The sequence below is a fragment of the Lissotriton helveticus genome, chromosome 2_1 (assembly GCF_964261635.1).
Source record: "Lissotriton helveticus chromosome 2_1, aLisHel1.1, whole genome shotgun sequence".
In the NCBI taxonomy this organism is placed as follows: domain Eukaryota; kingdom Metazoa; phylum Chordata; class Amphibia; order Caudata; family Salamandridae; genus Lissotriton; species Lissotriton helveticus.
Window position 1 is genome coordinate 1,436,388,256 of NC_136059.1, and position 15,822 is coordinate 1,436,404,077.

At 47.2% G+C, this 15,822-nt stretch overlaps 1 long non-coding RNA gene across 1 annotated transcript in view; it reads left to right on the plus strand.

The window, feature by feature from the left end:
* Positions 1–15,822, plus strand: part of LOC144819786 (uncharacterized) — a 160,868-nt gene that overhangs the window by 42,176 nt on the left and 102,870 nt on the right. Inside the window, exon 2 of the long non-coding RNA XR_013607567.1 lies at positions 3,536–3,590. This is a non-coding gene — a long non-coding RNA (uncharacterized LOC144819786). The remainder of the gene's footprint in view (positions 1–3,535; positions 3,591–15,822) is intronic.

Genomic DNA, 15,822 nt, shown 5'->3' on the forward strand with positions numbered 1-15,822 from the left:
CACTTACCTATATACATAACATAACAAGCATTGAAAATGCAATAGGTCTCGCAATAGAAGAGTTTGACATTTTTCGTTTTGCATATGGATGAGTGGCGTTGCGTGGATGAGTGGCGTTGCGTGGATGAGTGGCGTTGCGTGGGTGAGTGGCGTTGCGTGGGTGAGTGGCGTTGCGTGGGTGAGTGGCGTTGCGTGGGTGAGTGGCGTTGCGTGGGTGAGAGGCGTTGCGTGGATGAGCGGCGTTGCGTGGATGAGCGGCGTTGCGTGGATGAGCGGCGTTGCGTGGCTGAGCGGCGTTGCGTGGCTGAGCGGCGTTGCGTGGCTGAGTGGCGTTGCGTGGGTGAGTGGCGTTGCGTGGGTGTGTGGCGTTGCGTGTGTGTGTGGCGTTGCGTGTGTGTGTGGCGTTGCGTGTGTGTGTGGCGTTGCGTGTGTGTGTGTGGCGTTGCGTGGGTGAGTGGCGTTGCGTGTGTGAGTGGCGTTGCGTGTGTGTGTGGCGTTGCGTGTGTGTGTGGCGTTGCGTGGGTGTGTGGCGTTGCGTGGGTGTGTGGCGTTGCGTGGGTGTGTGGCGTTGCGTGGGTGAGTGGCGTTGCGTGGGTGAGTGGCGTTGCGTGGGTGAGTGGCGTTGCGTGGGTGAGTGGCGTTGCGTGGGTGAGTGGCGTTGCGTGGGTGAGTGGCGTTGCGTGGGTGAGTGGCGTTGCGTGGGTGAGTGGCGTTGCGTGGGTGAGTGGCGTGCGTGTGTGAGGTGGTGCGTTGCGTGCGTGTGTGAGTGGCGTTGCGTGTGTGAGTGGCGTTGCGTGGCTGAGTGGCGTTGCGTGGCTGAGTGGCGTTGCGTGGCTGAGTGGCGTTGCGTGGCTGAGTGGCGTTGCGTGGCTGAGTGGCGTTGCGTGGCTGAGTGGCGTTGCATGTGTGTGTGGCGTTGCATGTGTGTGTGGCGTTGCGTGTGTGTGTGGCGTTGCGTGTGTGTGTGGCGTTGCGTGTGTGTGTGGCGTTGCGTGTGTGTGTGGCGTTGCGTGTGTGTGTGGCGTTGCGTGTGTGTGTGGCGTTGCGTGTGTGTGTGGCGTTGCGTGTGTGTGTGGCGTTGCGTGTGTGTGTGGCGTTGCGTGTGTGAGTGGCGTTGCGTGTGTGAGTGGCGTTGCGTGGGTGAGTGGCGTTGCGTGGGTGAGTGGCGTTGCGTGGCTGAGTGGCGTTGCGTGGCTGAGTGGCGTTGCGTGGGTGAGTGGCGTTGCGTGGGCTGAGTGGCGTTGCGTGGGTGAGTGGCGTTGCGGTGTGTGAGTGGCGTTGCGTGTGTGAGTGGCGTTGCGTGGGTGAGTGGCGTTGCGTGTGTGAGTGGCGTTGCGTGTGTGTGCGTTGCGTGTGTGTGTGGCGTTGCGTGTGTGTGTGGCGTTGCGTGCTGAGTGGCGTTGCGTGGCTGAGTGGCGTTGCGTGGCTGAGTGGCGTTGCGTGGCTGAGTGGCGTTGCGTGGCTGAGTGGCGTTGCGTGGCTGAGTGGCGTTGCGTGGCTGAGTGGCGTTGCGTGGCTGAGTGGCGTTGTGTGTGTGGCGTTGCGTGTGTGTGTGGCGTTGCGTGGGTGAGTGGCGTTGCGTGGGTGAGTGGCGTTGCGTGGGTGAGTGGCGTTGCGTGGGTGAGTGGCGTTGCATGGGTGAGTGGCGTTGCGTGGGTGAGTGAATGGTTAGCTGTTGCTTATGCGACGTATAGCACTTAATACTAAAGTAGGCAGACCTTCTTAGCCTTTGTGAGAATAATAGCAAAATAAAAATAAAAACCAGATCAAGTCAAGGACGCAAACGGCACCATGCTATTGTTTATTTACTCAGATGATATGCATAAAAATGTAACTTGTGAGCACGTTTCTCTAACTCTCCAATAATCCCATTACAACACTTTGTACAAATGAGATTGGGACTCATCCTTCCGAAGTCGAGAAAAATGTGCAACGCTGTGTTGAAGTTAATTTTTTTAATTAACAAAATGCAAATAATGTGGAGAGATTTCAAGTGATTCAGGAATGGGGGCCCTTGTAAAGAGAAAGTACGGCCGGCCTGGGCAGTGATAGGGGAGGAGGGAGGAGAAATGCGAGTCACGGCAGCAGCAGCCTTTGATGTGCCTGCCGGCCGGCCGTGAATAATTAGGGGGTGAGAAATGCGCTCGGAGGGCTGCCTTTGATGTGGTAATGCGAGGCAGGCAGGCAGGCGGCTGGTGGCATTGTGCACGCGCTTTTTAGGGCTTGCGCAAGCGCAATGACCTAAAAAGCACATGCACTTGAAGGAATCGCCAGTGGAATCGCCAGTGGATAAACACTGGATAAGCCCCTATAGAGCTTCGCCAGCTATGCGCTGAAGCGCATCAGCAGGCGAGCCCTAAAAACCTGTCATCTGCATGTTACATGATGTGTTTTGCAGGGGACAGATTAACCTTCTATACTCCTTTGATTCAAATCTAGGACTAGACAAAAAGCGATAACCTCCAGATTTATTTTATCATTATTATTAGTCCGTGAGATTTACTAGGCACACAAAGATCTCTGCAGCAGGTGCCTGAACACCATAAGATATTTTAAAATGCAAGCTGTGTAACAAATTAAGCAGGACAGACCTACTGCCATGTTTTTTTCTTGTTGCCCATTTCTTTTCATTTCTTTAAGCTAATGGCAATGTAAATGACAATGCCATTTATTTATCTGTTTTCAAAACCAACACATAAATACAAATTTTGTCATTTACAATGCCAATAGCTCTAACTTTTCCAAAAGCGAAACCATTGCATTGTAAATGCTTGTTGTACATGTTACTAAATGATGAAGCAACAAATAGTACCTGACATTTTAAAGTAGTTTAGCGAAATGTTTTTTTCCTGCTTTCATTCTTTAATGAACATTTTATTTTGAAAGAAAAGAATCACCAATCCTGCTTTTAAGCTTCTGCAAATATTTTCATCAAATCAGAGCATTCTGGGAGCATTAAATATAGCCCCATATTGCTAAACTTTGAAAAAGTGTCTACACATTTTTATACTGGAACCACTGTCAGTGGTGCAGTCAAGAGCTTACAACATTTACTTAGAGCGCTCACCCTAATAATAAAGGCTCTCGATGAATGAACCATAAATGCAAGTTTGAACAGCATTAACATACGGACAAAATATTACCTTAACTTCAGACAGTGCCCTTTCCTGATCCATAATGTGATATTGCAAACTGGCAGCCGAAGGGTTTGTGCTGCAGGGAGGTGGGCCTACTTGTCCCAAGGACAAAATACACTTGAAAACGTGTGCCCTGCACCCAAACAATATGTCCTGGGGTCGTGCTATAGAAGTTCCACATCCCTGCCTTGGTAATTCAGTTACACTGCATATTAAGATGTAAGACACTCATTTTTGGGGGATGGGGACCAGTTTTACAAGTATGTCTATAATTTTCGAGGTGAACGTAAGATTGTAGTTGGGGCCTCTGTAAATCCGTTACAAAGTGACCCTAGCTGTGACAATTATGAATCTTTTTTGTTTATTGTGCGTTTTGTTATTTATTTGATTTTCTTTAGTTTGCCAGGTACTCTGCATTGCTGGTTGGGATGATCTATGGAAAAACAAGATATGGTAAGTTTGAAGTCACCTATGTCTTGATCTTTTTTCGTTTTTTTTTTTGTACTACATTGTAATTCCAGCAAGGTCCTCCTTTCCTGTATTCTTATTCAGCACAGTATCAACACCTTCAAAACCTTTTTCCACTAGTATGTTTCTAGATTCTCACATACTCAAAAATGCTCCTAGTTTCACCACAGTTGTTTGTGTTGGTAATGAAAACAAAAAGCTGTTTCCAGTTGAATTGTCGCCTATTTTTTAACACCACCTGTTTCAAAATCCAGCCCCTCTGTTCCTTCCAACCCATTTCACACAATGAGTATATTAACCTGGTCAAAGCAAGCAGGCGTGCCGGCAGCCCTTCTGACCCGTGTCCCCCTCAACACTTTCAAGACGATTCTTCTAACATCTGCTGCCACTCCAGTAAGAAGAATCATCAACAACTCCTTAACTACTGAAATATTTCCAGAAGAACTTAGTCGTGCATTTGCCCATTACTGAAGAAAACAAACTTGGACCAGCTGAACCCTGACAACAAAAGACCAATTATAAATGGACCTTTCCTGGGCAAACTATCAGATAGAGAGAGCCACGTTCGCCCAGATATTACAATCAATTGAATATCATGCTGTACCTTCAGACTTCCAAACGGGATTCCATCCAGGAATAGGCACCGAATCTGCCCTCCTTTCCATCTGGGATGACCTGAAGAACACAGTCGACTGCAGCGGCGTTGCTGCGCTGCTTCTCTTTGACCTCTCAGCTGTTTTGACATGGTTGACCATGACACTCTGATACAAAGACTCTAAGAAGCCGGCATAGAAGGGACTGCTCTAGACTGGATTGCATCTTACCTGCGCAACAGAACTAATTTTATCCATGCCCCACCTTTCTCATCCCACCCGTACATGCAAATACTCCTTTCAACTGGAATGCCCAGAAGACCTTGGAAACTTGCCAATTTCCAGCTGTCTCAGAACTGTGGATCAATGGATCACATGGAGCCATCTCAAATTGAATGCTTTCACAATGGAAATACTCATGTGTGGCGATTGGAAACGTTATGACCTGCTCGCAGCGTGGCCTGATCTGGGAGCATTGCCTAAAGTTTCGGCGGAAGGAAAAAACCTCCGAACGGCCATGTACTCCACGCTATCAATTAATGCCCAAGTACACAAACTAGCAAGGTCAAGCTTTGTTCTTATAAAAACTCTGCAACTAATATTCCCCATTTGTGATTTCCGCACAAGGTCCAGGGTAGCATCTCCCTTGTTCTGTTCAACTCTATCTTTTTTTTTTGCAGAGTTTTATATAGCGCGAACTAGACCCGAACCGAATCGGGTATCAGAGCGCTTTACATATTTTTCCAGTTACGTTACATTTTTTTTACGTGTTCCAGTTACTTTCATTTGTAGGCACGGGGAGATTAAGTGATTTGCCCAGAATCACAGGAGGTTTTGGCGTCGTTACCGAGACTCGAACCCAGTTCCTCCAGGTCCGAGGTCGAGCGCCCTAGCCGTTAGGCCAACTCCTCTCCCCTATCACGCCAATAGCCTCTACCACGGATCACCGTTAATCATGAAAAGACTACAACTGATTCAGAGCTCAGCTGCCCCTGTGCTGTGATGTATTTGTCAGCCAAGTGTTAGTAAAAGCATTGATGGGTAGGCAGCCGTATCCGAACTGTGTGTACAATTTTCCGTCTGCCGGCAGTTATATAAAATCAAGATACCTTTCTTGCCGGCTGCCAGATTTTATTATCAGTGAACACATCAGTTAAGCAGCCATGGCGTATTTTCAAGAAATTAATCTGTTCTACCCATGCCCAAAACTGTGATTTTAGTGTGTCCCTAGAGTATGTGGGCGGATGACCTTCTAGCTCCTTAGGCACACCTATGTCTGCCCGGATGGTATTTATGCATTTAAACCATCCAATGTTATGGTTTATGTCCTAGGCTGAAACTTCTGTATAAGCAGCAGCGTACGGCATCTGTTCAAGGGTTGTGGCCAATCTAGGACTATAGAGCAATGGACGTAAGCTCGCCTGGTCATTGGTAAACTTGATACCCATGTCCAGTTTCAAGTGATACCTAACTTCTGAGAAACTTTTTTTGTGCCTCTTTTGCCTTCTGTTCTACTCATTTTTGTGCCCTTCTGCCCTCTGTGCCACTCGTTTTTGTGCCCCTTTTGCCTCTACCCCTCGCTGCCCCCGTGTCTCTGCCCCTTTTTCTTCCCTCAATTCCCCTTGCAGTCCCCGTGCTCTCTGCCTGGTTTTCCCTTCTGTTCCCCTCGCTGCCCCCGTGCCTCTCTGCCCGTTCTGCCTTCTGTTCTTAGCTGCCCCTCTATTTCTGTATTTTGCCTTCTGTGCCACTCGTTTTATCTCGTTTTTGTGCCCGTTTTGCCTTCTGTGCCACTCGTTTTTGTGTCCTTCTGCCCTCTGTTCCACTCATTTTTTGTGCCCTTCTGCCCTCTGTGCCACTCGTTTTCCCGTGTTTTTTTGCCCCTTTTGCCTTCTGTTCCACTCGTTTTTTGTGCCAGTCTGCCTTCTGTGCCACTCCTTTTACCCTCGATTTTGTGCCCCTTTTTAGGTCTCGCTGAGCCAATGCGCTTGCGCATTGCTGCGGCGAATTATGTAGGGGCTCCAGGAAAGGCTGCCAAGAGGGCTTTGGAATGCGGATTATGGCCAGTGCATGTGCGCCGGGCGAGAGCTCACCATTTTCTCCCCCGCCCCCACCAGACTTCAAAGGAATCCGCTCCCGCCACAGCAATGCCGAGAGCTTGTTTACGTTGGTTCCTTTTAATGCCCTTCATAAATACCTTATTTTGTTTAGTGACTATTCTTATTAGCCCCTCCTTTTGGTGTTTTGGTACCTCACATGGAGACGTCCCCTGTTACATGTCTCATTTTGCTAATTTTAATTTCTGTTCGTTCTGTGCACCGTTTTCTTTGCCTCGGCTCGTGTTCTCGGAATGCTGTTTGTTGGCTTTGAGGCAAACATACGCAGCTGATGTTAGCAACCGGTGTTACTGATTTCTCCTCCCACCTACCATTTCTCTGTGTGCTGTCCCCTTTGCACTACCGCATCCGCATCCTTGTTCCCTCCCCACCACTCTCCTTGTTTCTCCCATTTGCCTCTTCACTTTTCTTCCACTACCAATACACTTTCCACATTCGCACCCCTTCCCCTCCTCTTTCACAATCGCCCACTGTCTCTGTACACCTTTATTTACGCCACTGCTCTTCTCTCTGTTTCCAGTCTCTCAGCGCCACATCCACTTCCCTTTGTTAATTTCTAGTCGCTGCTGTCTTCCCCTCCTCTCTCCTCACCTCCATCTTTAACCAGGGGACTCTATCCTCCCCGCCCACTTGCTCTCGTATTTCAATAACGCTCCACTGTTCTGACTCCCATTTCCTTCTCCTCCGACTCTCCTCCAAACTGCTGTGCCACAGAACACCCAATCTCCTAATTGGTAAGCCCACTCAGTCACCTTCCCCCCACCTCACATCTAGTCCTCGCCTTTTCTTTACATTTTGATATATCTATTTCCCTCTATATCACGTATTCCTTCCTATCCCCTCATCTGGGCAACATACTTTTCTCAAGTGACCTAATTGTAGACTCTGGAGATCTTGGCTTCATCACTAGGCTGCTGGGGTGATCTGGACGAATCGCTTTCCCACCTGAATGAACCCTGTTATTTTTGTCTGCCTGAACTGTGAGCACTTGGTCTCGTATGCCTCCTTGCACAGAACTTCACCCAGCTATGCTCTCTCCCATTCTATTTCTCACCTCTGAGAATCTTCCTCTGCCCCCTCCCAAATTCGATTCTCTCCAGACACACGACCAATCTTTGACTTTCCATCCTCCACAACCTGCTCTCCCACCCTCCAACCCATGTGCTCTCCAGACCACTGTACTTTCCCTTCTCTCCCTTTATTGTCCTCTCCCCTCGAGCTTAGGATCCAGTCTTCCCTCTCACCCAAGAGTATTTTAATTGCTTCTGGTCCTGTGGAAAGGTGCTACATTAACTATTAAATAAAATATTTTAATATGGATTATGCTTTGCCACTGAGAGCCTATTTATGAATTTGTCAAACGCGGGATGCTATTTGTCTTGGATTATTTACATTGCTAACGCTGCGTGTATAAAGGCTTCGAGTCAAACTCTTATTTAGGCCCCAACACCTTTTCATCCCACTTAAATCACCGATGAAGAGGGATGGATGCGAGGCACAGACATGGAATTTAAAGTGCGAAGAAGGAGAAAATAGGTGGAAAAGAAAGGAAAATGGAGGAGAAAATCATTGCAAGGATCGAATTGGGAAGGGCGAAACTGAAATAAACGCTAAAACGCATAGAGAGAGAAAACGAGCGAGACATGCAAAAAGAATTGGAGAAAAAGAACAAGGGAAGTAAGAAAAATATAGAGCTCAATGTAAAAAGCGAGAGTGAGAGCGAAGAAAGAGTAAAATGGAGAAAGTGAAAAGCAAGCGAAAAAAAATGAATACGAGCGAAGAAAGAAATATAGAGGTTAAAGTGAAGAGAGAGTGAGACAGAGAAAGGGAAGGAATAGAAAAAGTGTAATATAAAGCGAAGAGGATGGAGTAAGATGCAAAATGAGAAGGGGGAGAAAGATGTCAAGATCAAGAAGAAGAGCAAGCTCTCGGCATTGCTGTGGCAGGAGGGGGGTGGGCGGGGGAGCGGGAACGCATTCCTTTGAAGTCTGATGCGGGGGAGCTGCAGCCTTTGAAGTCTGATTGGGGGGTGGGAGCAGCAGCCTTTGAAGTCAGATGCCGAGGCACACACAAATGGTGGTATGTGACATGGCTGGCTTGTGCACGCGCCTGTTTCACATGAACTGTGTCTAATCCGCAGTTTTGGTAGAGTTTTCGGACCGGTTACTAGAATCTCGCCGCAATGCTTACGCATTGCTCAGCGAGACCTAAAAATGAGTGGCAATGAAAACCAACCTATGGTAAGCAACAAGCAACCTCTAAGCCCACTGTTCATAATTAAAATATCTGCATGAGACATGAAAATGAAATTCAGACTAAAACCTTACATCGCAACTGTAGTGTTGTAATCACCCAACAGTGCTAATAGCACATTTTTAGCAAAACCCTATATAGGTAATGTACATGCAGAAAAGTCACTGGCAAGTGCAGCATTGGCTACTGAAAATGTGGAAACTAAAGCCAGGGTCATAAAGTTTAAATAATGGAAGCGAGAGCAGAATTACGTGGTATCAGTGATAATTGTTGTCAAGTACAATCTATAAACCGAGATACGTATCTTTCGTCATGACCACGAAGAAGTTCGCCAGAATGTGTGCATAAGCAACATTAGCATTGTTTGTTACAAGACTCTGGATTTAGTTATGAGAAGCTCAGTCGCTGAGCACAGCTGAGCTGCTCGACAAGTATTCTGAATATTTACTGTGGTATTGTATGCAGGGCAGGGGAGAGGATTAATTAGCCTGAAGTGACTAGTGGGCCAAACGTGTTCGAGTTTGACAAAAGGAGTGGACTGCCTACTACTTGAAAAACAAGAACGATAGAAAAGGAGGGGCCAGAAAGTAAAAGTAAAGATGTGAGGCACAGTACATAGAACAAAATATAAAAAAGAAGCAGAGGAATGCATAGAGAAAGAAGACATAGAGCTTAGTAGAGGAAGAACGCCATGAGAGAAAATACATTGAAAGAAACGAGGAAATAGCAGACAAATAAACAGGCAAACGCGAAACAGAAAAGTGGAAAAGCTGGACATCCTGAACATATGTTTTACAAGTGATTGGCCCTGCTAATCGGCTCTGTGTGAAAAAAGGATGGGAGAAGCGAGGGTGAGTGCGAGTTAACAGGAAGTTTTCAAAACAAGTTCTGGCTTCGCTTCAAAACCCTGTGATTCTGTACAAATCACGTAATGTAACTAAGCTAGTTTGCGTGAAATAAAAAATAGCAACTTTATGCAACGTAAGAGTCTGTTCCCGTATTTAGCATTCTCCTGACAAGTGTGGCAGATGCTTTGCTTCTTTTGATGCACAGTACAGTGTTTGGCACTGCACTCTCTCCGCTTTCTATGTTACATGAAGAAGTGCGTTGGTTTGCAATAGCAAGTGCTCCCGGTTTCCTTATGGCACAAGCTTCTCAAGAAGCAGCAAAAATTATTTGTCACCTAGTTTCACCTTAATGTCCTGTGTTTCGGGTTCTGCCTTTTTGTTATCCGATGCTACTGTACGGCTGCAGGAGCCGGTATCTGGCATGTTCAGGACACTCCAGTAACACAAGTTCCAAAACCCCTAGCTACCTGCCTACTAACTACTGCTGGAGTGAGTGTGGCAGTGGAGTCTCAATCAACAAGGGCTGCCTACGCGACTGAGATCTATATATTAAGTAAGCACTGCTACATTGTAGCTCATGCAAAATTATTTGTAAAAATAGGTACCCACATGCTCTGTTCTAATGATAAATTAATCCTTCCTAAGAAACAAAAAAAGTGCCAAAGAGGGGAAGGATGCTGGGCACGGTGTCCTCTCTGCGGAGGATGGGGAGGAGCTACCTGGCAGAATCACAAGTGGTTCTAGACAGAGAAGGAAAAATTAAAAGAAAATATTCAATTGGTCCTTTTGCATACGGGCAAAAAGACAACTCCAAGTGCACAAGCAGCAGAAATAAATACGTAAGGTGGGAAATTCCATCACATGGCCTGCTTCTCAGCCCTCTGTTTTAACTCTCCTATGTCCTGGCTGGTACCCATGACCAGCCAAGCGCCAAGGATGCTGTTCTTTTATCCCTTATTGCTCTGTTTCCTCTGAATGCAGAGTTGTGGAGTAGGAATTACTGTCCATTTGGGGTTTCTGTGTCTAATGTATGCAACAGTGCACGAAGGTGGTTGTAGTGGCCTAGAAAGAGTTCATAGGGAACTATAGGCAGGTCCACTGGAATTATGCAGCAGTAGATGCAGTAATTATGTGCCATCTGTTTTCATTAAGAGCAGCTCTATTGAATGGAACATTATATTTCATATGTATTATGTATGTGCTTTACTAGGAGGTCGTTTAGGATTCTAGAAATGCAACCTTCAAATGGATGCCACATATTTCTGAGTCTAAAGTGCGTGTGCCCTGATGTAACTTCAGCATTGACATCTATAATGTGGGCATATATTTGTCCTAACAGTGAAACAAAAAAAAACAGGGCAATGAAGAAATCATTCTATCCCCCCTGTTTGAATTACATATAATCATTGAAGGTGTCTGTCCTGCTACAGACAAAAGACCCCCTCGCTTATCAAGTGGGGATGTTTACGCAGTCTGGGTAACACTCCCACCTACTTAATTGGCTGGTTACACTAATCAGTAGCTGAAAGTAATCATTGAACTCTCATACCGTTCCAGCAGTGTATCCACGCATAGCAACTTCAATACCTTTTGAACCGTTTCAGCTAGACTTGTTTTGTTAATTTCTATAACCGAGAATGCATGGATGGATGTTGTTGTGAGTGGTGCAAATTCATCTTTAGGTGGAAACTAATGGTACTCCTTTTACCGATGACGGGGATGCATTTGTACAACGTTCCACCAGACATGTCACCAATTATGAAATCCTCATCTTTTTTTTGTTTAACTAACTAATGCATCACTTTAACTCTTCCGCCTTTGACAGATGACGCCTTCTGTGAGAGGAAACATGCGCCCATTCTCTAGCATCCTTTCTTCATTTACTGTGGTACTCTGTCCTAGGGACACCGGCTGCAGTTTTAAGACTCTGGGCCTGATTTATATGTAGGCGTAAAGCCATTTTCTCTATCAGAGAGATGGAAGAAATAACTCTGTCGCTCTGATGGATTTGCCGACCGTATAATTTAGAAATCACTGTCAAGCTGCTCACAGCGGATCCTGTCAAGGCTGTTTACAATTGACTAGCCCTGCACTAAACTGTTCTATTTTTTATTTTCAAAAAGAAAATACAGATGCAGGGTTTTTTAGGAAGGTAAAAAAGAAAATGCTCCCCGTCGATTAACCCATCAATAACTGTAAGAAATATATTCTAACATATTTTCCGTAATAATATGTTTTAAACATAGGGGCTCCAATATGATTGCATTTGTCCGAAACTGTTTGTTAATTTCACTCAAAGTTTGTGAGGGCACAACAACAAAAGCGAGTATATTAATCAGCTGTTAATTAGACTCTTTATCAATTTGAATAAACAGTTGGTATATAAATAAATTAGGCACTCACGGGCATAGCTGTCATGTGCGGCGGTGAGGACTTGAATCTTTATCCAATGTAGAACAGAAACACATTGCTAGATGTGCCGAGACTGAACCTGAGGAAGTTCCATGAAACTATAAATATTTTTGAACACGACACATGTTGGCAGGAACATTTTAATGGAAATGAATATTGGACAATGTCAAAATACAAAAAAGAACATTCGGATGAGCTATTTAAAAAAAAAACATTTATAAAGCACGACATGCCTTAGTGCACCCCGTCGTTGAAAAGAAAAGGGAAATCAACTGCCCAACTAAACAAGCGCGCGCCTTGTGCTGCAGCAGGGGGTGGGGAGAGAGGATGGGGCCTGCGCGATTCCCTGGCTGGAGTGAGCAGCAAAGCACGATAATTGATAACACATGGCACCAGCTGCTCGCTCTCGCAAGGGAATCTCCAAACGTGCACACTTTGCCATTGAAGGCAATGGAACGCATGCACCTTGTTAGGCGAAAAAGGGAACCGATGTCTAAAGGTCTCTTTCCTATGCAGGGCATGTGCGCTGCATAGGCGAGACCTAAAAAGAGGTAGAAAGACTTAAACTGTTACTAGTAAATGTATCGGTTGAGGAATTTAAGTCATTTGAATTTGGAGAAGCAGTGCCCCTGCTGGCATTATGTAACTGAATATATAGAAAGCTCTATCACTGACTCCACTAAGCCCATACTTTCCATTCCACCAGCTGCCCCACTTCTTGCAACCAATCCAGTCCATCAGTTAAAATTCTCCTCCGATCCCTACAACCTTCTGCATAATTTTTATATGGTCCACCCACTCCTGTGGAAAATCTGTATAGAAGCCCTCTCAATCCATTCACATACTAGCAGACCCATCCCAATGGCCTTCCAACCTCTGCATCCCTATGCCCCATTATTCATCCATCATCCTACACCAGTCTGTATAATCGAGTCCATTGACCCAAAACTCCTCCTTTAAATACACCCCACCCCGTACTCTGGGTCACACCCCCTGACTGAAATGTATTTTCTGAGTTATAAGACAAGCAGTTGGGGCTACCATAAGGGAATCGCCCAGCCCCATTGAGATAAACAGTGTGATGCCCCATTGTGGGGCAAGTCCACCTGAAACATGTGATCTTTTGGGTAAGATCTGCATCTTTCCACTAAAGAAAGGTGTTCACTGATCCGACATAAATCATTCAGTGCATTGTCAATTGCAGGCTGAGCCAATTGGGACCAGACTATACGTTAAAATTGGGAGACAGCTCTATAAGACTGCTTTGAGTTGATTGTGTTGATCAGAAGAAGAATTGAAAAGGAATGTTGCTGCAATGAAACAGTAGCACATAAAGTTAGGTTGGGGCAGCGCCCACTTGCTGTAGTGAGTGGGTAGTTGGGAAAACAACCAAAATAAGATGTCTGGATTGTGGGCACTTGCAGAAATTTATAATGAAGAATACAAACTCTTGCACTTGAAGACACTTTGCCTGTTTTAAAGCAACTAAACTTCGAGATATCTCTTGTTCTAGCTCAATCCTCCATCACAATAAAGTTTATCTCCTCTTGTACTGCGCTGTATCATTTTGTTATTAAGAATTCAGTGGTATCTATTAGTTTTTCAACGGTTATAAAGGGGGATGGTTCCACAGGAAATCCGAGCATTACAAGCCTACACCTACCCTGCAACCTAAACCATAAAAAGACATCACAGTGGTGTAGGGACTGTCCCTGTACTTTGCTGATGTGAGGAAACAGTTGTTTTGCAGCGTGAATCTTTCTGGATTCACTATGCTGTGCATTATTCCGCGGTCTTGTGGTTGGGTCCGGATTCGTAGTCTTTTCTTTGTGTTTTTTTTTTTTTTCTTTTTTCTTAGCCCAGGTGGGCGTCGGCGTCACACCCCCTTGGGTGTATTTCCGGTGACGTCGGCATGCTTCCTGCGGAAGCTCCCACTCTTGGGCGCCATCTTCAGATTTTTTTTTCCGCGGTCGGGTCTGGATCGTTCCCGTTTGGGCTCCAGACATTTTTGGAGAAAGAAGAAAGAAAATACAGAAAATACGAGGAAAAGTCATCTGAAGACTCCAGGGGACTTCATCAACGAAAGATCAGCAAGGATAAGGCGTTTCCATCGAGATCTTTGCCGAACACGCGACCAGAGAGGCCCTGGACGCTCGATGATGGACAACACGCCGTTCAAGTTCTGCCGTAACTGCCACCATAAGTACGCGCAGAAGGACCAGCACCCGGTATGCAACCTTTGCCTACCGGTGGACCACGAAAGCGGAGACTGCAACGCCTGTTCCGCCTTCGCCCCGAAGACCCTTCGTGTGAGAGAGAGGCAGAGGGTAGCACACGCCGCCCTGCAGGGGAAGGCCCCGACTCCGTCACTCTACGAGCTGGGGATGTCCTCCGAGGAAGAAGACAACGCTGCCGCCGAAGACGACAGCTACACGGTCGTAGAGACCGATTACACGAAGACTTCTGACAAGGTAGGAGACTCTTCGGCCCCCAAGAACCCGAGAGACTCTGAGTCTAGAAAAATCGAGGGCAAGACCCCGAAAGCGCCGACGCCAAAAAAGGCGGCGTCCGCGACTACTCCCAGGCCCAGCGGATCCTCCGAGAAGGAGTCCCCGGCGCCGAGAGCTGCTGATCAGCAGAAAACGTCGAAAATCGTCCCCGAAAAGGATCGATCGACGCCGAGGGAGAGAGACCCAAAACTGACGACGACGACCAGAGACCCAAAATCCGGTTCGACGTCGAAAACTTCGACTCCGAAAGGCACGGCGACGAGCCATCCGCCGAAGAGAGCGGCCGACCCATCCGACGCGGAACACGCGGCCGAGATGGAGAAGAAAAGAAGGCGCCTCGAGGCAGAAATGGAGAACATCATGCAGCGGAAGAAAGATTTCGACGCAAAGATGAAAGCCTTCACGATCCCTCACAAGACCAAACCACCGGTGGTAGAGGCGGTCGAGGAGGAAGAGGAGATCGCCGAAGTCACCGAGGAACAAGACCAGGACGTCGAGGTGATCGACGACCAGGAGGAGTACGAGAATCCCTACGATAGTTACAACTATGGGGAGGAAGAGGATGGCAGGACAGACACAGAGTCGGCACCCTCTGACCTTCAGGAGGTAGATTACATCGATGTCGACACCGACAGCCCGGAGGAGGTGGTCGACACTTACCCCTCGAGGCCCTCGCCGCCGGACGACATCGGGGCCTACAACTCGGTGATACAATCTGCCGCAGCAGCTTTCAAGCTCAAGCTCGACGAAGAGAAGCAGAAAGCAGACTTCCTTCTAGAAACATTGCTCCCAACACAAACGAGGAGCCAGTTCCTTCCAATGCTCGAGAGCGTCTTGGCTCAGGGGAAGGAAGCTTTCAGGGAGCCCGCAACATGCAAGGCAGTACTTCCCAGAACTGAGAAGAAGTACAAGCATGCCACAAAGGACCCGGCCTACATTCAGGGCACGGTCTCCGCAGACTCCATTATCACGGCCACAGCAAGGAGGAGGGCTAACGTACCCACTACCTCGGGCCCACCACCGGATAAGGAGAGCAAAAGGATGGATCTGGTGGGCAGAAGGATCGAACGGAATGCCGCGACCCACTGGCGCATGGCTAATTCCAACGCCCTGATAAACAGGCACATGTACCAAATCATGGAGGGACTAGGGCAGTTGGTGAAGGACTTGCCCCAGGATGCCAGGCAGAAAGCCGAAAAGCTGGTTGAAGAGGGAAAGAATGCGGCAAATTCTTGCCTTAAGACGGCCCTGGATGGGGCAGACACCGCCAGCAGGCTCATGATGATGGGCGTCACGGAAAGGAGGCACGCCTGGCTCAGGATATCCGGTTGCAAACCGGAGGTGCAACACAGCATCCTGAACACACCGTCCAACGGCAGCACGCTTTTCGGACCAACAGTTGATGAAACGCTCAGCCAACTGAAGAAAGATAACGAAACAGCAAGATCCATGGGAGCATTGCAGTTCAGAGGGAACAAGAGGGGCAC